Source organism: Rhinatrema bivittatum, chromosome 1 (genome assembly GCF_901001135.1).
Source record: "Rhinatrema bivittatum chromosome 1, aRhiBiv1.1, whole genome shotgun sequence".
NCBI classification, from domain to species: Eukaryota; Metazoa; Chordata; class Amphibia; order Gymnophiona; family Rhinatrematidae; genus Rhinatrema; species Rhinatrema bivittatum.
In genome coordinates, this window is record NC_042615.1 from 597788403 (window position 1) to 597813369 (window position 24967).

Below are 24967 nucleotides of genomic sequence, written 5' to 3' on the forward strand. Positions count from 1 at the left end.
TCTCCCATGAGCTAGTGACCACGCCTCCATGCTCGCAACAGGATCCGAAGGCTGCGCTCGCAACAGGCTGCTGGCTGAACCTGGCCTTGCTATGAACCTTGACTACACCTTGCCCATTGTCTGCACTGACATTTGGTCCATCTCTGGACTCTCTCTTGGATCACCCTCAGGACTCACCTAAGTCCTGTCAACCCCTGGAACACAAAGGCTCAAACTGCAGGGAATGGGGCTGGTTTAAGGAAAGATACAACTTGTCCCAGATCAGGGCATGTTTGTCAGCTGTTGGTGGGGGCCTAATAGGTTTGCATAGTAGGCTGCACAGATCTTGCCACAGCACAAGGTTTCACAATTATTACAAAATGTAGAATGAGGGTCATGCATATTGTAATGAATCTGTGATTCACAGTGGAGCCAATCTGTAAATCCTCATAAATGGTGTTTGTTCAGTTTTCTAAGTTTCATAGGGCCTTGTAATACGATGGGTTAAAAAAACGCTCTCAAAACAAACATTATGCTGTCCTGTCACTTTTTAAGCTGGGGACTTGTTTTTAAGAAAAAGGCTGTATCAGCAGGGTTTACACAAGTAGTTGTGGGGGAGAGTAGCTTGTCTGTGCCTGGGATCTGATTCAAAGGAGGAGGAATGTCTGGCCAGCAGCCCTACAGAAAGGTTCCCAGACCCAGGTGCTGGCTCATCTACGCACACACACTTGTTTACAAAGCCCTATAAAAGTTCAGGGTCCTCCGGTGGGAACTTGGAGCCTCACCTGTGCACTGACGAGTGGCGCAGGATCTTTCCCGTTGAAGCTGTGTGCTCCTGTTTTTTGGTCGCACCGGGGTTCCCCGATCTGATGAGTGGCAGGATGCTGATTAGCTGTGTGCTCCTGTTTTTCGATCACACTGGGGGTTCCCTAACCTGATGCTGTTTTTCGGTCGCACCGGGGTTCCCCGATCTGATGAGTGGCAGGATGCTGATTTGGTATGTATTATAGTCACGGGAAATGAAGTATATGTATATAGTATACAGTACTCAGGGGAAAGCAGGGACAAACAAACAAACAATTGAACAACAAACACATAACCAAAATCAATATGTGTATAATTTTTAATTAGCTTAAGTTTCATTTTTAAAGCTCAGCAATAAAGGGTAAAAGTACAATGATAAAGGTAATCTAGTATCCTAAACTGTTACAATGAGAATTGGACATGACTCATTGCACTTACCAATTAATATTATTTACAAATTATGTTACCGATCCTTAAATGGCACCTATGTAACTTAAGATTCTTCAGCATCATTTTTATGAGCCTTAATGTAAACCGTTGTGATGGTCCCCACCAAACGACGGTATAGAAAAATGTTTAAATAAATAAATAAATGTGCTGTAAATAAAGCTATATTTTCATTACTGTATATCTCGTATCTTGTATCATAGTGTGTGTGTGTGTGTTTAGTATGGTGCAGGTCTGCCTACCTCCCATTTGGGCATCTTGTTACAGGCCTATAAATCGTAGGGGTTTTTTTAAACACAGGATATAATTATTTGTATTTGTCAAACTAATATCTTTCTGCCAGGAATTTTTCTAAGTCCCAAATGTAAGTGAATTGACCCTGTAATTTCTTTATGCTGTGCTCAGGCACCTTGGACTCTGTAGTAACTATAACCTCAGTAACTTTTTTCAGGAATAAAATATTTTTAGAAAATATCTGTTCAACGTTGAAAACATAAGTGAAACACTCTGTCTACTTTGAGAACAATAATAGCAGATAATTCCACAGGCCTAGGATGATTGCCAAAGGCCTGCCATTATATAAAAAATCTGCATCTCAGCTAAGGAATAGATGATAACTTCTGTGCCCTGCAGTTTTAAATATTTATTATCAAATAGCTTCATAAAAAAAATAAAAAACCTTGAACATAAAGGAAGGAGAAGGTCTTAGCAGTTTTTTGTTTTTTTTATTTTAATCTTTTGTTAGAAATGATAGGGGAATATCTCTGGTGAAATGGTCTTAAGAGGCAGGATCCGGTTTCACTATTGGGACGTGCTGGATGCAATTCACTTCAGTCTAGCAACTCCCAATAAATTCTGTCATTAAAACCAACTGGGAGACAGGTTTGGGACTTATTAGGAGCACCTTTGTGGAGGAAAATTCACCACCAGTAAAGATGAAGGAGAAGCTGTCAAGATTGCCTGCGGGAACTGTCAGCCTTAAACTTAGCTCATGGTACCTTGCCCCCGGGGAAAGCAGGAAAAACCAAATTAACTTACACCAATATGCATCACTAGGAAGGTGTTCTTGTACATGCTCTTATGGAAACTTGACACAATATAGGTCATAGCTCTTCTCTCCTCAGTGACTCTGCAACTTTTGAACCAATCACAAGGGACAGCAAAAACGTAGGGTACCTGTGATGTGCAATCCAACCTCTCTAACCAATTTTTTCTTGATTTAATCCTTTTAGTGCTTTAAAAAATAAAAACAGATCCAAAATAAAACCAAATGTAAACATGTAGGGGACTATGTGCTACGAGCTCAGGCATTTAATGAGCCCAGTTTTCAATGGTCTGATACGGCATCAAATTTGCACGTAAGTGGGCCCTTAGAGATTTATGCTAGCATTTTATAAATTGTGTGGCAGAAGTCACACAGCTTAAAAAAGCAGAGTGTATCTCTGCTCAAATGTACATGCATATATTTATAATGCAGGAAAACACAAAGTTTCTCTACCCATGCAATATTGTAATGCGTATAAAATACCCAGAGTTAAATGTGGAGGCAGGTATTTTATAAAGATTGGCACATTCTCCACTTATAAAAATATCTATTTATCTATTTTAAAGCATTTATATTCCACCAATTCACAGATCTTGGTGGATTACATCATTACATACATAATTCAAATACAAAACAAACAAAAAACATTTAAAACTAATTTAAACATTATAAAATGAATACTCTTCCCATCCATCCATCACCCCTCCCCACTGTACCTCAAGACCCCTCATAAAAAATTAATGGATAAAAAATATGCTTTAAGACAATTTAGAAAATGAAGAAACATTTTTTCAATCCTGATTTCATTAGGAAGAATATTCCAACTTTAAACTTGCAACTTTAAACATCTGGTTACGGGATTCTGTCAACTGTATTTCCCTCATAGCAGGAATTTCTAATAAAGAATGGGATGATGACCTCAATAAGCATTTAGGGCAATATTGTTGAATTGCCAATACAATACAAGGTGCTGTTAGGTTTCTCTGTGCTTTAAAAATTAACACTAGTTTCTTAAATTTAATACACCACATAACTGGAAGCCAGTGCAGGGATGCCAATACTAAGGGTGTGCATCCGTTTTTGACATATTGGCGATCCGCAACGTATTTTGTCCTATCCGTTAAATATGTGGGGAGGCGAAATGCATCGCGACTCCCCACGTATTTAACTTATTATCCATTTAATTCAGTGCACCCAGCAGCGCGCGTTTTTCTTCGCCCCCATTAGCTACTAGCTAACTATGATTTGCACAAAATGGCAGCGCCCCTGCCCTACATTCCGGTATCCATACCGGAATGCAGAGTATCCGCGCTGACATTTTGTGACATGCACTGAATGCAGCCAATCGCGCTGTCATTCAGTGCTCTCTGTCGATTTTACTGATGAGCCAGCACTATATAAACATCAGCACGAGGAGCCACGCACTTATTTCCAGTGATGCTGTGGGGAGGTGGGATGGGTGGAAGAGGGAGGAGGCTGAACTAAGAGAGATAGGCTAGTTAAGCTAGTAAAGGAAAGAAAAAGCTAATTATTCTTTGTTTTGCTGCAGTGCCAGGGTCAGCTACAGCTAGTCCTGTTTCTTTCAAGCTGTTTATTTTGGTCATCTCTGACTGAGAAGAGAAGCTGTGCTAGGTCAGCTAGCACTGACCACCATTTAGGGTGTTGGTCTGGCTTGGAGAGATATATTATTTTCAATTTCATCCATTTTTCTGGAGTGACAAAAATTCCTGCTTTTTTAAACAGATTTTTTAAATTCCAATTACTTAGTCTCTCAGTGCACTGGGCTTCACTGGGCAGTTTAACAGGCTGGGTCTGTGCAGTCAAGTGCCCAGGGAGTGTGCCTCTTTTGTGCTTACAAGCAAGCAGCTTCTGTGGGCGCGCCACGCACATTAGTGCACAGCCAGGCACCGTGACAGTGGGCAGTGAGTACTTTTAACAGACTGATCCTAACTATTTGGTTGGGTCTGTGCAGTCAAGTGCCCAGGGAGTGTGCCTCTTTTGTGCTTACAAGCAAGCAGCTTCTGTGGGCGTGCCACGCACATTAGTGCACAGCCAGGCACCGTGACAGTGGGCAGTGAGTACTTTTAACAGACTGATCCTAACTATTTGGTTGGGTCTGTGCAGTCAGGTGCCCAGGGAGTCTGCCTCTTTTGTGCTTACAAGCAAGCAGCTTCTGTGGGCACGCCACACACATTAGTGCACAGCCAGGCACCGTGACAGTGGGCAGTGGGTACTTTTAACAGACTGATCCTAACCATTTGGTTGGGACTGTGCAGTCAGGTGCCCAGAGAGTTTGCCTCTTTTGTGCTTACAAGCAAGTAGCTTCTGTGGGCACGCCACACACATTAGTGCACAGCCAGGCACCGTGACAGTGGGCAGTGGGTACTTTTTATTTATTTTTATTTATTTAAAAATCTTTCTATACCGTCATTTAGTAGTATAGCATCACAACGGTTTACAGATAGGCACATAAATAAGTCTGGTTAGGATTATAAATTAGCTAGTAGGTGCCAATAAAGTTTCGGTTACATGATTCAAATAATATACGCTATTTGGATTGTGGATTGGAAATTCCATTTATATAAATAATAGGATATCCATATATGAGAATACTGTACTCTTAAATTAATCTTTAGGTATGAGAAAAAAATAATAAAGGAGGGATAACTGCTATTTGTTGACTTTTAACAGTGTGCCGGAGTTCTCTTTTGGTTTGGTTGGGTCTGAGCAGTCAAGTGCCCAGGGAGTCTGCCTCTTTTGTGCTTACAAGCAAGCAGCTTCTGTGGGCACGCCACACACATTAGTGCACAGCCAGGCACCGTGACAGTGGGCAGTGTTACTACTCAGTGACATTTAATCCATAATTTCAGGGAAAGAGAGATGTAGTCGAGTGATTGGGACTGGCAGAGGAGGCACCTCAAAAGACACTAGTGCAACACCACCAGTAGAGCTAAAAAGGCAACTGTCGCACTCTAAACTGTTTGTAGGGGATGGCAGTTCCATGCCAAAAAAAATGAAATCTGACCATGATACATCACCACCACCACCACTTGTTTCTGGCCCTATAGTTTTGGAGGTGAGGGAAGGGGAGGCAGAGTCATGCCAGACAAAATGTAGACACCCAAAAGCAGCAGGGGGACAGAAGTCTCAACTAACACTTAGCGTTGACAAGGTAGCGCAGTCACTGTTTGCTTCTGATTCAGATGAAGGATCTTCTTGTGTGGGATTCTCATCTGAAACGGAAGAAGTAATAGCTGACGAATCTTCGGTAGAATCAGTTAGTCCTGTCTTAGCCTCCACAAATGTGCTGCACGGGAGAGATGAAAGTGATAACGAGGAGGAGGAAGAGCAGTCAGTACAGGCACAGAGGGTGACTGAGGCCCCCTCTGGCATTGCTTCTCAGGGTGCACCCACTACCTCAGCTCCAGTGCCAGCATCCACCCCCAAGGTGTTAGAGAGGGGAGGATCACAAAAGACATCTCCGATCTGGAGACACTTTAAAGTGACGGAAGACTCGCGTTATGATCGGTGTAATTACTATGCCAGGGATATTAGAAGCAAGCAAATGGGATATCTATCTAATTTTGGCATGAACCATCATTTGAAGAGGCAACACCCAACAAGATTACTGCCATCTGGGGATGGTGGCAGTACCTGTGGGGGGACCCCTTCCAACCAGTGTGCAGTGATAGGAAAGCAGCAGAGTCAGCCCATGCCCTCATCCCCTTCTAGCAGTCAGGTGGCAGGCCAGCAACCCCCTGACATGTGGCAGAAGTGACAATCCAGCATGGAGGAAATGGGGTGGAGTGCGGTAACGCTATCCCGGGGTAGGAGGCAGGCAGCCTCAAAAGTTGTAACCAGGACCATTGGGGAAATGATTGCCCTTGATGACCAGCCATTGCAGTTAGTGGAGAATGTGGGTTTCAAGCGTTTTTTGAAGGTCGTACTTCCAAATTACAAAATCCCCTGCAGAACCACATTTAGTAGAAAGGTCATCCCCAGCCTGTACAAGCAGTATCACAGTCGCATGCAAGCACTGCTAGCTAAGGCAGAGGGAAGAGTGCATTTCACCTGTAATATCTGGACCGCCATGAATGCTGCACACTCTTACCTCTCTCTGACAGCACACTGGTGGGACATGGCTGAGGCAGGGGCAGCCAGCAGCTCTATTACTGAAGAAGTATCAGGGTGGAGGTGGGCTTTACTGCACACCCACCTGATGGACCAGGCCCATACCGCAGCCAATATTCTAGCATGTATCAGACAGATGCTGGAGGGCTGGCAACTACACCAGCGAGACAGGAAAATGCAGGCAGGGTTCTTTGTCACAGACAATGGTGCAAACATGGTTAAGGCAATAACCGATGGGCGCTTTAAGAACATCCAATGTTTTGCACACACTGTGCACCTGGTAGTGAAGTCAGCTCTGGGCTTGGAGTCCAATGACAAAGGACAATGAATACCTGCATAGGTTAATACAGAAGTACAGGAACATAGCAGCACACTTCCACAGAAGTGTCAAGGCAGGGCAGGTTCTCCGACAAAAGCAGACTGATTTGGATATGCCTCACAAGCGTCTCATTCAAGACATTGCCACCCAGTGGAATTCCACCTTTATGATGCTGGAGAGGTTACTGGAGCTACAGACACCCCTTCATGAACTTTCTGGTACAATGGACATAGGTGTGCAGAATCCCCTAGGGCATCATGATTGGTTAGTCATGAGTCAGCTGGTAAAAATCCTGCAGCCCTTCAAGGATATCACGGAGGAGCTGAGTTACAGAAGTGCCACCTTGGCTGACATCATCCCTATAGTTAATTTCCTGGATGAACATTTGGAGGCCTTTAAACAGGAAGAGGGAATGACAGCTGAGGTGCTGCAGTGTCTGGACGTTTTGCAGCAGCAGGTGAAATACAGATTAAGGCCTTTAACAGACGACCGCACGTACATGCTCACCTCAGTCTGTGATCCCCGTGTGAAAGGGAAACTCGCCCTACAGTCCAATTGTCTGTCATTTGTGAAGGAGCTGCTGTTAGCAAAAGTCAGTGAACAGGAGCGCCATAGGTGGAGACAGATTAGGCTTGAAGCAGAGGTAGAAACAGCAGGCACATCAGAGAGTTGTGCTGCTAGCGCAAGCAGGAGCAGCACTGTGTCAACGACAGATAGTAATTCCTCCTCCACGTCAGAACACCCAAGGCATGTTGCCCATAAAGATTCATCAGTTGTGCAACGGGCGAGAGAGAAAGCAGCTGGCATGAGTGACTCTGAGCCCGCCCAAGCAAAGGAGACACCAGCACAGCTGTCAGTGACACGGTATCTCTCAGAGCCGATAGAGAAAATGTAGACAGATCCGCTGGCATATTGGGCACACAAGTCCACTGTCTGGCCACACCTAGCCAAAGTGGCTCAGCGATATCTGTCATGTCCACCAACCAGTGTGCCCAGTGAACGTGTCCTTTCAATGACAGGGGATATCATGAGCCCTCACCGCTCAAGGCTTGCACCAGAGTTGATGGAAATGCTAGTGTTTTTGAAAGTAAACCTGCCTTTGCTTAGGTTTCCAAATTTTCCCTGTGAATGGCAAGATGAATAAAAGCAATTCAAAGCCTTGCAGCAGCTCCAATTGCCTCCTATGCTCCAGATAATATATGCACTGCAGCACATGTACCTGAAATGAAACGCTGTGCCTGACCATCCACTGCCCTGCCTGTACGTCCCTACAAGGGCATGACCTCAAACGCTGTGCCTGACCATCAACTATCCAGGCCTTATGTTCCTACAAGTGTTTGACCTCGTTTGCTGTGCCTGTCAGTCTAGGCCTTATGTCCCTAGGTGGGATTGACTTCTGTCCTCGACTGCTTTGCCTGTCAGTCCAGGCCTTATGTCCCTAGGTGGGATTGACTTCTGTCCTCGACTGCTTTGCCTGTCCGTCCAGGCCTTATGTTCCTACAAGTGTTTGACCTCGATTGCTGTGCCTGTCAGTCCAGGTCTTATGTCCCTAGGTGGGATTGACTTCTGTCCTCGACTGCTTTGCCTGTCAGTACAGGCCTTATGTAAGACTAGGGGGCACTCCATGAAAGACTAGGGGGCACTCCATGAAGTTAGCATGGGGCACATTTAAAACTAATCGGAGAAAGTTCTTTTTTACTCAACGCACAATTAAACTCTGGAATTTGTTGCCAGAGGATGTGGTTAGTGCAGTTAGTATAGCTGTGTTTAAAAAAGGATTGGATAAGTTCTTGGAGGAGAAGTCCATTACCTGCTATTAAGTTCACTTAGAGAATAGCCACTGCCATTAGCAATGGTAACATGGAATAGACTTAGTTTTTGGGTACTTGCCAGGTTCTTATGGCCTGGATTGGCCACTGTTGGAAACAGGTTGCTGGGCTTGATGGACCCTTGGTCTGACCCAGTATGGCATTTTCTTCTTATTATTATTATTATTTAGGGCTTTTTTATACTGACACTCATGATACCAATCATATCGTATCAGTTTACAATATGTTCTTATGTTCTTATAGTATTAGTATGATCTACTGGCAAAGTTGACAAGGTTTCAATTAAGGGAGAAAGATCAGCATTTAGCAGTCCTGGAGGACAGTAAAGCAAGCACAAGTTGACCAATGATATAGTAAGGAGATAATGAAATTTTAATGACAGCCAGTAGGCTGCCACCACTATGATTTGGCCTAAGTTGAGATATTGGTGTGCAACCATTCGGACATCGTTTAGTTAATATTAAATATCAGAGTCTATAAGACATGATTCAGTAATCAACAAACAGTCTGGTTTAGTTGTTGCAGTAAGGTCATAAATGATTGGTACTTTCTTTTCAACCAATTGAGCATTTAATACAGGTAAGGATAATGTTGAAGCTACTAATAAAATTGAGAGTGAGTTCACATGAATTCATTGGAGGAAGTTATTAGGGCACAGTTGAGTGATTTGTGAGATAGTTTGCCATATTATCCATGGCCAGTAATGATTGGAATGTTCATGTTGGAAATAGATAATTCTTATTAAGTTCATCAGTATGGAACTAAGATGGCTGCCAAGTGAGGATGTGGTGGAGACACTCCCAATGCTGTTTGCCTGAACTTGCTTTTTTTCCTCTCATAATTTTTTCTTGTAATGCCTCACACCAAGAGGAAAGCAAAACTATGAGGGATGACTGCTAGCTCTCCCATTCCTGATCCTTTTCAGCCTTGCATCGAGGCTTTTTTTGCCTGAAATGTGGCTCAGGTGCCGAGAGGGGCAGCCGCTGGAGGAAGTGAGCTGGAGCAAGCACCCTCCCCCAGGCCTATGATACTACTCTTAGCCCCAGCGAGCCGAATAAACTAACTCCCCCTCCATTTGTAGATACCGGGAGCCCAGCGAATGCAGAAACAACCCCGGAGGAAAACAGGGGAATATCAGAACGTTCACAATGGAGAATACCCCGGACCTCAGCAGCGATGATCCCGCAAAAGTTGGAGGACAGAGGTGATCTTAGAATTCCCTTGGCGGTAAGAGCTATTGAGTTAAAAAGATCTGAACAAGATCCGAGGCTGGGAACAGGCAGCAGTAGGGGGGTGGAGCAGGCCTCCATTAACCCTCTGGGAGTTGAAATTTTCCCAGAATCTATGAATGTTGAAGGTTTGTGGCCTGTACTAAAGTCAATGAAAAGTCTTTACTAACTTTATCACAAATGACACTTGAAACTAAAACTCAAGTGATGATTAATACTAATCTGATTACTACCTATGACTTGAAGTTTGAAGACAAGGGTTAACGAATTACTTCAGTTGAAAATGTTCAACAGAACTTGGTTAAATCAGAGTCTATTCACAATAAAAGACTGGAAAATTTGGAGAATGCTATGAGAGCACTTAATTTGAGAATCTTAAATTTCCCAGTAGTAAATTTGGTTTTTCCTTTAGATCTTTTTAAGAGATACATTTTACAAATGTTAAAAATTCCATAGGCAGCAATGTCTGTTGTAACAAAAATTTACTACTTGTCTCAGTCAATTCAAGAAAATCTACCTGCGCAGGGAAGATCGGTATCTCTGGATGTTTCAAGGATAATAGAGTCATCTCAAGAAGAGGAGGTTACCCAGCAAAGGCACTTACTCGTATCCTTTGCCTTCTTAATGGGCTGTAACAGCATCTTGAAACAATTTTTTCGAAATCGTCAAATTTTATTTCTTGGTCAGAAAGTATGGATATTTCCTGACTTAGTAAAAGCTACACAGATAAGAAGAAAATATTTTCTTTCCATGAGACCTGAGGTATTGCAATTAGGTTCTAAATTTGACCTGCGCTATCCTTGTAAGTGCTGTGTTATTTACAATAATACTAAGTATGTCTTCTTTGATACAAATCAACTCAGAGGTTTTCTGGATGCGCACCACGAAAGAGACCCTACTGCTGGTTCGACATAAAGAAATAGCCATATACCCTATCAGCGCCATTACTCAATTGATTTGTTATATTTGCCTATTATGTTTGCTCATTACTATGTTCAGCCTCCTCAAAATTTCCTATATTTTGGTACATGGTTAAATGTGATTTTCAAATATTTCTAATATTATTATGCAATCCTTAATATGATTTGTACAATATATATGTACCTTGATTGCTTTAAAGTTCTTCTTGAAAGAAATGTAAAACTTATGAAAATTAAAAAAAGTTCATCAATATGGAACACCGGAGGTGACTAACCTTGATAGAGATGGCAAATTAACCAGAATTAACCAGATGGAGAAGAATATAATTTTTGGTCACAGACAGTCACATGAAGGAGCTCACAAAGGGTGGGGGCCTCTGTCATGCTCCTTTGGTGCCCTATACACTGGCACACTGCACCTTTACTGTCACTCAGTCCCTTTTTGCCCAGCACCTAGATGACATCAGAAGGGGTGGGTCAATCCTCATTGCTTTCAATGGGAAACAGAATTTTTACCCTTCAAGCAGTTTGAAATAGGGTGAAACAGGCAAACAAAGACAAGGGAAAAATAATTGAAGCAGCTGGATAAAAATGACACAAAATGGTGATTTCAAAATTACCTCACCCCAAACTTTTCAAGTCACCTGCTCCCATGCGCGCGCGCGCGCACACACACATACATCATTCATTCATTAAATGTATGTTTCTCTTGTAAACAAAGATCCAAATGAGTTACAACATATTAGAAATACAGATAGTATAAATCTGTAATTAACCACATTACAAACCAAATAATATACTTCAGTCTATAATATATAAATATCACATTCAACTCAAAACTAAACAAACCAAATAAATATGCAATCACAATAATATCTATAACACCACACACCCACATATACACACCCACATAGGTTTCCTACACACACACATCCAGCCTCACCCCCACAAATTTCCCAAAAACATTCACACATACATGCACACACATTCACACACACACACACACATCTATAATACTGTACACACCACTACATCCATATGCACACTCCTACTCACCTGTCACCCTACCCACACACACACAAACACATCCTATACACACAAATCATACTTACCCTCAACATACCCATACACCTACACACACCCACAGAGGCTCCATCTCTCCCTCCAGCACAGTTGAGGGTTTAGGGGCAAATATTCAAGATATATAAATAGTCTTAATTAACAATTTAATTTTGAAATAGCCTTGTCTCTTTTCTAATGATTTTTCAAGGCCATTAATAATTGAACAGATTGTAAAAACTGGAAAAAACTATGATGAGGTATAGTACTCTATGTTCTTGTAATGTAAGGAACCCAAGACCTTATTCTACAATTCTGTTTTGAAAAGCATTCCTGAAGCTTTGCCTCTGCATACTTTCCCTAGCTGTTCCCGTTTTCTAAACAGATATTTTGTAACAACTTTCTCCAGAGACACCACTGAATATATTCATGCATCTTGATACTAATTACATTAGGGCTTCCCAAATCTGTCCTGGGACCCCCATCAATCAGGATTCCAGAATATCCATAATAAATATGTACAAAATTAATTTTCAGATATTGAAAACCCGGTTCAGACAAATTTATTTCATGTACATCCATAGCGGGTATCCTGAAAATCTGATAGTGTTGGAAAGGTAGACCCTTGAGCCGAAACGAGGTTGACACTACCACCAGGAGTGGGCCACTGTTGGTCCTAGTCGTCGGGAGGCAGTACAGGCAAAGAAGACCCAACTGACCTTTACCCGCAGGTTCAGCCCTTGGCTACCGGGGCCGGCAGGGGTCTCTCAAGGCGTGGAACTGGAAGAAGAAGCTGAAGCGGTGTTGGACAAGCAGGAGTCGAAGCAGGCAGCATACAAGCAGAACCAGGAACAGGCCAGAGGTCAGGACAGGCAGCAAACAGGCATTGTTAGTGAAACAGGCAGGAGGTCAGGGCAGGCGGAGATCAAGCAGAGTCGGGATACCAAGTAGGAGTCAAGCAGGCAGAGGTCAAGCAGAGTCAGGCAGGCAGGGTCAGAACCAGAAGATCAATCCGAAGGGACGAGGAGCAAGGCGGGGGACTGGAGACAAGGAGCAGGAACACTGGAACCAGGAATCAGGAGCAGAAGGCGAGGCAGGAATGCTGGGAACAAGGCAGATATCAGGAATGCAGACAACTCGCACTCATGAAGGAGCAGGACCCGATGCTGAGGCATAGTGCTAGTGGCAAGGCAGGTTATATATATCCACCCTGACTGACATCATGTCTGCGGGCCACGGGGAACTTTCCCACCACTGGCCCTTTAAATTTGCAGCAGAGGTGCGCACACTCCTAGGGAGCCAGGTGCAGAACTCGGCGTCAACAGCATGTGGAGGCGCTGCGTGAGCAGGCCGCAGCTGCAGCAGTCGGCATCGGGAAGCGGTGACGGGGAGAGGCAGGAGTGGGCCACCTTCCTGGCTAGGTAAGGGGACCCGGTCGTAGTCTCACATGGCCGGAGATCCTAACAGATAGATGTGGGGATCTTCAGAAGATGTTTGAGAAACCCTGAAATATGAACATAGACCAATAGCAACCCGCACATAAAAAACACTTAGAATATCTATTTCTACCTTAAGGATTCTTGCTGCAGTCACTTTAATTGGACAATTAAATATAGTATCTGTTCATTTCAAAAACAGTGAAAGAAAAAGCATGGTTAGTAATTAGGCTATATAATTTCTACAAATCTTAATTTTATTAGGGAATAAAGTCTTTACAAATTATGAAGCAAATTTAGTGATTATTAGGGCAAATAATTTCTTCCAAACTCACTTTTGTAATGTAATAAATATTTTGAGTGCTACTTTAAAAAGGGAACAGAATAAATGTTTTAACATTTGGTCAAGTTATACATTTATCTTAGTTAATTATCATTGGGTAAATGTATAATTTCTAAATTTAAATTGGCTTATACACACACTAATAAAAATTGTGCACATAAGGATCTAGTCATCCAAAATACTTTTGGGGCTGGAGGATGAGCAGAGGGAAAACCCCAAATAGCAACTGTTGTAAAAGAAGATATTTGGTATATAGATATAAGAAGAGAATATTAATCATGATCCAATAAAAGATATGTGAAGGAGTCATGGAGCAGGGCATGTCTAGAATATTGTTCTCTCTCTCAGTTGTCAAATTATCCATCAGCTCCTTCTCTCTGTTTGTTAGAACCTCTTGTAACAAACAGGAGGCTATAAATGTATTGTCCCTTTTGGAGAAGTTACTGTAGGCAACCAAGTGGCTCTAGGGAGGTAAGTCAATGCTCAATGCCATTTCCCAGTTCTCGGGACTTTCAAACACCATCTTTCCACGTCTTCAGACCCACATAGACCAACAATCATCTGAACAAGCACAGCATATGCATACGTGGCTCAGGTTAACTCCATCAATCTTTTACCTCTGTACGAAGTGCAAATAGCTCTTCCTGGGGCTTTTAAACACAGTCAGGTTAGCACAGCTCTTGACTGACCTTTAAACAGACAGTGGGATGCTTGCACGTTTGGTGCCTCCCTGAGGTTTATTTGTTTACAGTTATTTATATCCCGCCAATTACTAGAATCTGTTCTAGGTGGGTTCATCCACTAGTTTGCCCAGCTAGGTCCTCAAAACCCTCTGGTTTAATAACCTGAACACTGCCCCCCCCCCCCCCCCCCCAGTTACCCCGACTCTTTAAAACCCTCAGGAATGGCTTTTTTTTTGTTTGATTTTTAAACTTACACCTCCCTCCATAGCAGACATAAAATCACATGGAACTAGACTTGGGCCCACGCCCAGGCGAGTAAGTATTTGCATGAACATCTCTTGGCCATGACCTGGAATGTCTATACCCTGCCCACACCATGCCCCTTTTTGAATGTGAGGAAGATGTGCATACAGAAGGCAATACAAATGCATACAGATGGCTTTTAAAATATGGTGGGTGCCCTATATGCACGCGCATCTCCCGGTTTGGTATGGGCTGGGTTTTTTTAATTCACCTATAAGTGCATGTTGGTCCTGCCCAGGAATGGCCCTAGATTGCCCTTTTTTACACGTGTATATGTGCACATGAAAGTGAAAATCTGCATGCATCTTGGTCTTTTATAAAATATGGAATATATGAGTAGAGGCTGCTTATGTGATATTAAATATTATCACATATATTTAATAATGATAATATTTATGCATATAATATTTTGAAAATTCACCTTTAAGGGTGTTCACTAAAAAGTGTTTGTTTGTTTTTTCAAGTGTTTTGCATTTCATTTGCTATTCATTTCTGTTCATTTTGCTAATTTGAAATGAAATAAATATCAAAAGGAAAAGGCAAAAATGAAAATAAAAGAATAAAAGGAAGTGAAACAAAAACTATAGGGTAAGATTCCTCCATTCCCCATTGAAACAAAATTCAGCATCACCAAAATTTAAACATTTAAATCCTCCCACAGATCTCCCTCTCCCCCCCCCCCCCCCCCCATGTACGTTTGTTTGCATAGTTCTGGCTGACCTGCCTTCTTAAAAGTTCAGGGATTCTTTGGCTGAGCAAGGGCGGTGGAATTTGGAAACAGTGGTAAATAAATAGAATCGGGGCCTATTGGCCCCTCTCTAATTCTGCCCCTGTCCGGCAGTCTTAATCTCTTCATCATAATGCACACTGCTCTAGTTCCTGTCATCAGTGCCACAAATCATTCAGGCAATAATAAAAATCATGTCATATGCACAACATGAGAGGTTGGTATGTCATCATAAGGGTGATGCAGCATGGAATTTCTAAGGGCTCTTGAGCAAGTCCCATAACCACTGCCAATGATGGAATAAATAATTTCTGTAAAAGGCTGTCTATATAATCAGGACACCGTCTGTGATCCTAGTCACTTGATTTTGGAAGGGTGAAAGAAGACATTGTATAAGAAGCAGAATATCTCAAGCAGAAGATTCTTTGGTCCCAAGCTAGATCTGAAGAAGGCAAGCTGATTTGATAGAATACCTTTCTAATGGCTCCTTCCAGAGGGTGATAGAAAACACAATTGGCATTCATCTGTCCTTTGTGTGCACATGACCCTGCCTTTTTTGTGGTCATAGTTTCTTACACTTTCCCATGGTTTCCTTCCCTAATGGCTGTCCAGTATATACAAGACAAGATGTGCCAAAGTGAGATAACGCTACTAAATGTAATGTCCCAAAAAGTTGAAAAAATATAATACCAAAAAACAGAAATCCACTATTAAACTACCTTAAAGTTTGCAAAATTCACTTAACAGTGCAATCAAAAAACAGCTGTCAATCATTTAAGGACCTTCATACATTTAGGGCATATGCATTACTTTAGCTCATGAAGCAACTAACCAGTTGCCTAGCCCAAAAGTATATAACCACTAGGGATGTGAATCGTTTTTCAACGATTAAAATTATCGTCCGATAATGTTTATATCGTCTTAAATCGTTATAGAACACGATACAATAGAAATTCTAACGATTTATCGTTAAAAATCGTTAAATCATGTTAGTGCGCACTAACTCGAGTTAGTGCGCACTAACTCCCCGTTAGTGCGCACTAACTCGATTTAGTGCGCACTAACTGAAAATGATACAAATAAACACTTTCCAGGTCACTGAAGGTCAGTTAGGAATGAATATGTGTTCCTATTGGCTGGCTGCCCTCTTATCTATTGATATTACCAAGGTTACCACTGAGGTGATGGTTGGCGGGATGGGAAATGGAACTGGAAACTAACGAACACCAACAGAAAATGAAACAAAGTGTTCACACTTCCCAGGTCAGTAAAGGTCACTTAGGAATGAATATGTATGTATGTATTCCTATTGGCTGGCTGTGCTCTTATCTATTGATGTTACCAATATGGTTGGGGGGATGTGAAATGGAAACAGTTGGAAGCTTGACAAAAAAAGTAATGTAATGATCAGCACTCACGTGACTAGAACTTGTTTGTTTATTATTTTTGTTAGCAGGCACCTGAAATGCTAGTGCATGTTGAATTTGCCAATCACTGTGCATTTTAGAAAGGTGGTCCTGGCTGGAACTGTACACAGTTCAAATATATGTAATTGATTGTTGGTAAGTGTATTTTTTAAGTAGCCACACTGGCACCAGTATGTTTACTTTTCCTCCTACTTAACTCACTAGCTCAGCTTTGTAAGAAGGGCTTCTCTGCTTGTGTGTTGTTTTTGTTTGGTGTGAGGAGAGCAGAAACATCAGATCTTTATTCAATCTACTACAGTCATCTCTTACAGTGCCCTATCCCTATTAATACCAGGAGTGTTGTGATCTTCCTGCACACAGTGCCCTAACCCTGATACCAGTCTGAGACAGCTCCCTCCCTGCATTACTAGTGAGAGGCTGGCTTCACAGACAGGGGGGAGCTGCCTGACCCTCACTCCTGACTTCCCCCATGTCCCAGCTAGTGAATGGTGTGTGGGTGAGGGGGGGGGGAGGATGGTGAAGTCTGAGACAGCTCCCTCCCTGCATTACTAGTGAGAGGCTGGCTTCACAGACAGGGGGGAGCTGCCTGACCCTCACTCCTGACTTCCCCCATGTCCCAGCTAGTGAATGGTGTGTGGGTGAGGGGGGGGGGGAGGATGGTGAAGTCTGAGACAGCTCCCTCCCTGCATTACTAGTGAGAGGCTGGCTTCACAGATAGGGGGGAGCTGCCTGACCCTCACTCCTGAATTCCCCCATGTCCCAGCTAGTGAATGGTGTGTGGGTGAGGGGGGGGGGGGAGGATGGTGAAGTCTGAGACAGCTCCCTCCCTGCATTACTAGTGAGAAGCTGGCTTCACAGACAGGGGGGAGCTGCCTGACCCTCACTCCTGACTTCCCCCATGTCCCAGCTAGTGAATGGTGTGTGGGTGAGGGGGGGGGGGGGAGGATGGTGAAGTCTGAGACAGCTCCCTCCCTGCATTACTAGTGAGAGGCTGGCTTCACAGACAGGGGGGAGCTGCCTGACCCTCACTCCTGACTTCCCCCATGTCCCAGCTAGTGAATGGTGTGTGGGTGAGGGGGGGGGGGGGAGGATGGTGAAGTCTGAGACAGCTCCCTCCCTGCATTACTAGTGAGAGGCTGGCTTCACAGACAGGGGGGAGCTGCCTGACCCTCACTCCTGACTTTCCCCATGTCCCAGCTAGTGAATGGTGTGTGGGTGAGGGGGGGGGGGGGGAGGATGGTGAAGTCTGAGACAGCTCCCTCCCTGCATTACTAGTGAGAGGCTGGCTTCGCAGACAGGGGGGAGCTGCCTGACCCTCACTCCTGACTTCCCCCATGTCCCAGCTAGTGAATGGTGTGTGGGTGAGGGGGGGGGGGAGGATGGTGAAGTCTGAGACAGCTCCCTCCCTGCATTACTAGTGAGAGGCTGGCTTCACAGACAGGGGGGAGCTGCCTGACCCTCACTCCTGACTTCTCCCATGTCCCAGCTAGGGAATGGTGTGTGGGTGAGGGGGGGGGGGGGGAGGATGGTGAAGTCTGAGACAGCTCCCTCCCTGCATTACTAGTGAGAGGCTGGCTTCACAGACAGGGGGGAGCTGCCTGTCCCTCACTCCTGACTTCCCCCATGTCCCAGCTAGTGAATGGTGTGTGGGTGAGGGGGGGGGGAGGATGGTGAAGTCTGAGACAGCTCCCTCCCTGCATTACTAGTGAGAGGCTGGCTTCACAGACAGGGGGGAGCTGCCTGTTCCTCACTCCTGACTTCCCCCATGTCCCAGCTAGTGAATGGTGTGTGGGTGAGGGGGGGGGGGGGAGGATGGTGAAGTCTGAGACAGCTCCCTCCCTGCATTACTAGTGAGAGGCTGGCTTCACAGACAGGGGGGAGCTGCCTGTTCCTCACTCCTGACTTCCCCCATGTCCCAGCTAGTGAATGGTGTGTGGGTGAGGGGGGGGGGGGGGAGGATGGTGAAGTCTGAGACAGCTCCCTCCCTGCATTACTAGTGAGAGGCTGGCTTCACAGACAGGGGGGAGCTGCCTGTTCCTCACTCCTGACTTCCCCCATGTCCCAGCTAGTGAATGGTGTGTGGGTGAGGGGGGGGGGGTGGATGGTGAAGTCTGAGACAGCTCCCTCCCTGCATTACTAGTGAGAGGCTGGCTTCACAGACAGGGGGGAGCTGCCTGACCCTCACTCCTGACTTCCCCCATGTCCCAGCTAGTGAATGGTGTGTGGGGGAGGGGGGGGGGGAGGATGGTGAAGTCTGAGACAGCTCCCTCCCTGCATTACTAGTGAGAGGCTGGCTTCACAGACAGGGGGGAGCTGCCTGACCCTCACTCCTGACTTCCCCCATGTCCCAGCTAGTGAATGGTGTGTGGGTGAGGGGGGGGGGGGGGAGGATGGTGAAGTCTGAGACAGCTCCCTCCCTGCATTACTAGTGAGAGGCTGGCTTCACAGACAGGGGGGAGCTGCCTGACCCTCACTCCTGACTTCCCCCATGTCCCAGCTAGTGAATGGTGTGTGGGTGAGGGGGGGGGGGGAGGATGGTGAAGTCTGAGACAGCTCCCTCCCTGCATTACTAGTGAGAGGCTGGCTTCACAGACAGGGGGGAGCTGCCTGACCCTCACTCCTCCGGGGTATTGTGATCTTCCTGCACACAGTGCCCTATCCCTGATACCAGGGGTGTTGTGATCTTCCTGCATGCAGTGCCCTATCCCTATTAATACCAGGAGTGTTGTGATCTTCCTGCATGCAGTGCCCTATCCCTATTAATACCAGGAGTGTTGTGATCTTCCTGCATGCAGTGCCCTATCCCTGATATCGGGATGTGTGCAAGAAGATCACAACACCCCCGGTATCAGGAATAGGGCACTGTGTGCAGGAAGATCACAACACCCCCAGTATCAGGAATAGGGCACTGTGTGCAGGAAGATCACAACACCCCTGGTATTAGGGATAGGGCACTGTGTGCAGGAAGATCACAACACTCCTGGTATTAATAGGGATAGGGCACTGTGTGCAGGAAGATCACAATACCCCTGGTATCAGGGTTAGGGCACAAGTTCTAGTCACATTGACTGATCACATTACTTGTTTTGTCAAGCTACCAACTGTTTCCATTTCCCATCCCCCATATACTGTCAGTAGGAAACTTGGTAACATGAATAAATAAGAGGGCAGCCAATAGGAATACATATTCATTCCTAAACTGACCTTAACTGACCTGAAAAGTGTCAAATTGTATCATTTTCAGTTAGTGCGCACTAACTCCCAGTTAGTGCGCACTAACTCCCGTTAGTGCGCACTAACTCGAGTTAGTGCGCACTAATCGGAAAAAACGATTTTTAACGATTTTTTAACTAAAAAATCGTGCCTAAGACGATTTTCTTGCCCTGCCACACGATTTCTATCGTTAAGACGATATGGAAAACGATTCACATCCCTAATAACCACTGGCCCAAGATATGTATTTAAAAAAAAAATAATTATGCATTTAAAATCCAAAAAGGAAAATTAACTTATCTTATATAGAAAACACTTCGAACTCCACACTGACCACTCTGCACATTACTGGCCCATTTAAACGCCCTACACGGTCCGTGTTTCAGAAGTGAAACTTCCTTCCTCAGGGACTGTAGATGAGGGCAGCTCACATCGAAAACATCTTGAGACCTTTAACATGATCCATGGTCCTGGTTCAGCAGCTTTTCCAAATCCAAGTGACCAAATCTGCATGCATCCAGCCATTTCTATGTAACTGCAAACCAATCAGAGAATTTCAGTTGAAGACTCCAACAAAACAAACTTTATTGCTATATAGCTCAGAGACACAGAGGAAAGGGTTTGCCATACTTGGGAGGGGAGGGAATTAAGACTCACCAGGCTGACCTACTCAGCCCGGCCTAGCCTGCCTGGCCTGGCCACATCTGGCCAAGGCAAGAGGGAGGGAGTTCCATTGAGAAAGTTGGGGAACTTTAGGGTTTTTTTTAGAGCAGATTTTCTGGTAATGATATGCAACTTGGCCAGTGAGTTAATAAAGCTGTTTAGCACACTTTTTTTTTTTACTCCTGGTCTATTTGCATGTAATTAGCTTCCTGTACTCATAGAGATGGCTTTTTCAAATCTGCACGTTGAACAAAACCCATGCTTAAAATCTAACTCTGATTATTGCACAGGTTTTATTACATTGGCCCTGGTATGTCCAGACAGATCCAAGAGCCATTAGCAGCTTTAGGACTGCCAATGTGCCTTTTCCAAGGCACACCTTCAGCCCCTCAGCACTGCTTGTTGGCCAGCAGGGCCTGCACTCCATGCCTTAACATACTCCTTCTGTGGCACATCCCGGTTTGGCTGAATCTGGATCCCCCATACCATCCTGAGTTGCAGCTTTTTAACATATGATTATGTTTATTTGCTGTAGTCAACAAATAATCTTGGCTCTAAATTTTTCTACGTTCTGAATTTGGGTGAAATGATTCCCTCAGGAAATGCGATCGTGCTGACAGCTGAGGTAAATGCACAGCTTGAACAACTGTTCATGCATTTATTTCGCTCGCCTTTGAAAACAGTTCTATGAATTCAGTTATTTGTTTCTAATAGTCTTCATTATTCAGCTTTCGACTTTCCTTGTATGCTGTCTGAAAAATCAAAGCCTGTAGCATGTGTATTAGAAAGCTAAACCAGTTTCTGCATTTCCCAGTCATCTACTGTTAAAATTTCAAAATTATTTCATTTTTTAAAATGTAAAAGTTACATAGATATTATCTCTATATTAACAATATAATACATTAATGCTTATAAAACTAAAAATATATAATTTAACAATATTCTAAATGTATTTTAATATAATATCATTTTAATCTTAATTTAGTATAATACTATTCCACCACTTGCCTACCTTTGTGTTTAGTAGCTGGAAAAATGCCCATTTATTACCTACTTACATAGTAACATAGTAATGATGGCAGAATAGAACTAGATGGCCCATCAAGTCTGCCCAGCAAGTTTCTTGTGGTAGTACCTGCCACTCCATGCAAGATACCCCCATGTTTCTCTCAAGAGTAGTAACTGCCACTTAGGGATGTGAATCATTTTTGAAGGATTAAAATTATCGTCAGAAAATTTTAAAATCGTCCTAAATCATTAGAGTGCACGATACAATACAAATGCCCCGATTTATCGTCAGGGGCATTTGTATTGTATCGTTAAATAGGGCACGGGAATTATTTGGGGGAGGGCGGGAAAACCGGCACACCAAAACAACCCCTAAACCCACCCCGACCCTTTAAAACCAATTCCTTACCCTCCCGAACACCCCCAAAATGTTAAATTATCTGCGGGTCCAGTGGGGGGGTCCCGGCGCGATCTCCCGCTCTCGGGCCATCGGCGCCATTTTGGCTGCCACTAATTAAAATGAGAGGGAGAGGAGAGATCCAGGGGGGCCTCGGGGAGAGATTTCCCATTCCCAGGCATCAGCTGTTCTAAAAAAAAAAAATGGCGCCGATGCCCCTTTGCCCTTACCATGTGACAGGGTATCCGTGCCATTGGCCGGCCCCTGTCACATGGTAGGAGCACTGGATGGCCGGCGCCAGATGGTGCCGGCCATCCAGTGCTCCTACCATGTGACAGGGGCCGGCCAATGGCACGGATACCCTTTCACATGGTAAGGGCAAAGGGGCATCAACACCATTTTTCTTTAGAACAGCTGATGCCTGGGAACAAGAAATCTCTCCCCGATGCCCCCCTGGATCTCTCCTCTCCCCGAGGCCCCCCTGGATCTCTCCCCGAGGCCTCCCAAGGCCCCCCTGGACCACCAGGTAATTTTAAAAGGTTTTGGGGGGGTTCGGGAGGGTGGGGTCGATTTAAAGGGTCAGGTGGATTTTTTTTTTTTAGCGGTGCGGGCCTCCCTAAAAAAAAAATTAGGGATGTGAATTGGAATCGGAAACTATTCCAATTCACATATCTTAACGATCAGATCCTCCCCCCCTCCCCCAGCCGAATCTGATCGTTAAGATGATCTGGCACACGATTCACATCTCTGCCACTTCGTGCAGCTATCCCAAGCCTTATGATAATGGCAGTAATATATACAATCAATCAAAACCAAGTAACTGTCAACCCATAACAAATTACTGCTAGCAACATTTTTACTGGGTGAAGAGCCTTCTTGAGAATTCAGACAATGCTGCTTGACGTTCTTTGCTTCGGGACTTGGCCTTAGAAGCTGTCCTGTGCTTTTACCCTTATGTCTGAATGTCAGTACTCCAGATTTTAAAAGTCAGGGCCCATGTTGGTTGTTGTCTGTATCCAGTTCCCCTTCCTCAACCTATCATCAAAGCAGAGAGTGATGTTACAATTGTGTCAAAAGTATTGGCTATTAATTGAGGGCAGTAATTCCCATGCCTTCTGTTAAGGATAGTAATTGCCACTCTGTTCAGGTTACTCCCATGCATTCTCTTCATTTCCATCCTCTAGCCTTTAGGGGATCGACACTATTTATCACATGCTCCTTTGAATTCATTAATTGTTTTCTTCTTCACCACCTCCTCTGGAAGGGCATACCAAGCATCTATCACACTCTCCATGAAGAAATATTTCCCGGCATTGGTTCTGAGTTTTCCTGCCTGGAGTTTCATTTCATGACTCCTAGTTCTGCTGTTTTCTTTATGATGAAAAACGTACAAAGTTTGTGCATCATTAAAACCTTTCAGGTATTTGAATGTATCATATCTTCCTTGCACCTTTTCTTTTCCATGGTACACATATTCAGATGCTTCAGCCTCTCCTCATATGTCTTCTGATATAGAACCCACACCATTTTGTTCGCCTTTCTCTGGATTGCATTGCATCTAACCTGCCTCTATCCTTTTTGAGATACAGGCTCCAGAACTGAACACATTACTCTAACAATTGTCATTTTATGTCTCACAAAGATGAATGACTAAGATGAGAAGATCATGTCAGCATTTGAATCAGTAAACAATATATTTACATAGATGTCCTAGGCAGACCCCTGAAATAGATGACCCATTCACCAAGGACAACAATAATTAGCAACTAGTATAGTAATTGTTTTCTTCAAGCAAGATCTGTTCATACTTTAGACTCATATCACTTCAGAAAGGAAATATTTTGAAGTGCCTGAAAAAGGGGAATATAAACAAATAAAAAATAAATAAAATAAGTACATGTTTAGTGTGTTTGAGAATCTAAAATATCATTTACACAATGTGGTATCTTTTGGGTAGAAAATAAAGTAAGGAAGGAATGTTGCTACCGTCATTCCTATAAAATTATAACAGGAAAAACTGAGGCAAGGTACATTATTACAAGGTAAATATTATCAACATAAATTAATAAAATGCCATTTTAAAATATGATTAATAATTTACTATGTTATTAACATGTGTGTAATTACTGACTGCTATCAGCATGGCTTTCCACAAACCTTCTCCCAAGTGAATATATTGTTTGGAAAACAGGAGACTGGGAAGGGAGGAATGTATTATTTTTTCAATATTAAAATATGTATTTTTCCAAAAAATCTACACATTAAGCCTCATACATCCAAAGCGACACATATAGTAACCCATGGCTATGAAAGCAATCTGCTAGAAAAGGCTTTAAAATAAGCTAATTTCATTTCTTCTGGCTGTCTGCTTTTCAATTCTTTATCCTAGCTATCAGGTTTGAATAAATTTCATCTCTCACACTACAAGTAATGAGCAGGCAATGACTTATGAAGCAAAGAGACCAAGCTGAGATGGAATTAGAATACAATTTTAATGAGACAGAGCTGAGAAAGTGGAAGTGTTACTCATTTGACAGACTTGGCAAAATACCCACATTATTTCAAATGCTCTTTCCTCTCCATAGAGGAACTGTCAAATATTAAAATAAAAAATAGCAACAATTTTGGAGAATTCTTTTAGGGATGCAGCGTATCACTAATGTGATTGCAAGTCTAGAACAAGTTATTAGAGAAAATGCTTCATAATAGAGTAAAAGCAGCTTAAAATAAAATAAAACAAATCCCACATGATAATCAAAACCATGATTTAAGACTAACACACAACATAATCATATAAATATAGTGTATGAGTGTCATGCATGCAGGGAAAAGAATATAGAGATTAGCATCAAAATCTAGAACAAACAGGTACTATCTTTATTACCTGTTGCTTTTGGCAGTAAAATTCCAGTGGTATTATTAGAGCAGAGCAAGCAGGTCAGATGCGCAGGGTACAGCCTGGAAACTGATGAGCAGAACAGGTCAAGGTTCATCGCTAGAATATT

General features: G+C 43.6%; 1 long non-coding RNA gene across 1 annotated transcript; it reads left to right on the forward strand.

Moving 5' to 3' along the window:
- Window positions 1-653: 653 nt before the first annotated feature.
- LOC115081676 lies at window positions 654-10808 on the forward strand. The gene is made up of 3 exons (XR_003853854.1): window positions 654-976; window positions 9636-9781; window positions 10282-10808. It is a non-coding gene; the product is annotated as an uncharacterized LOC115081676 (long non-coding RNA).
- Window positions 10809-24967: the final 14159 nt, after the last annotated feature.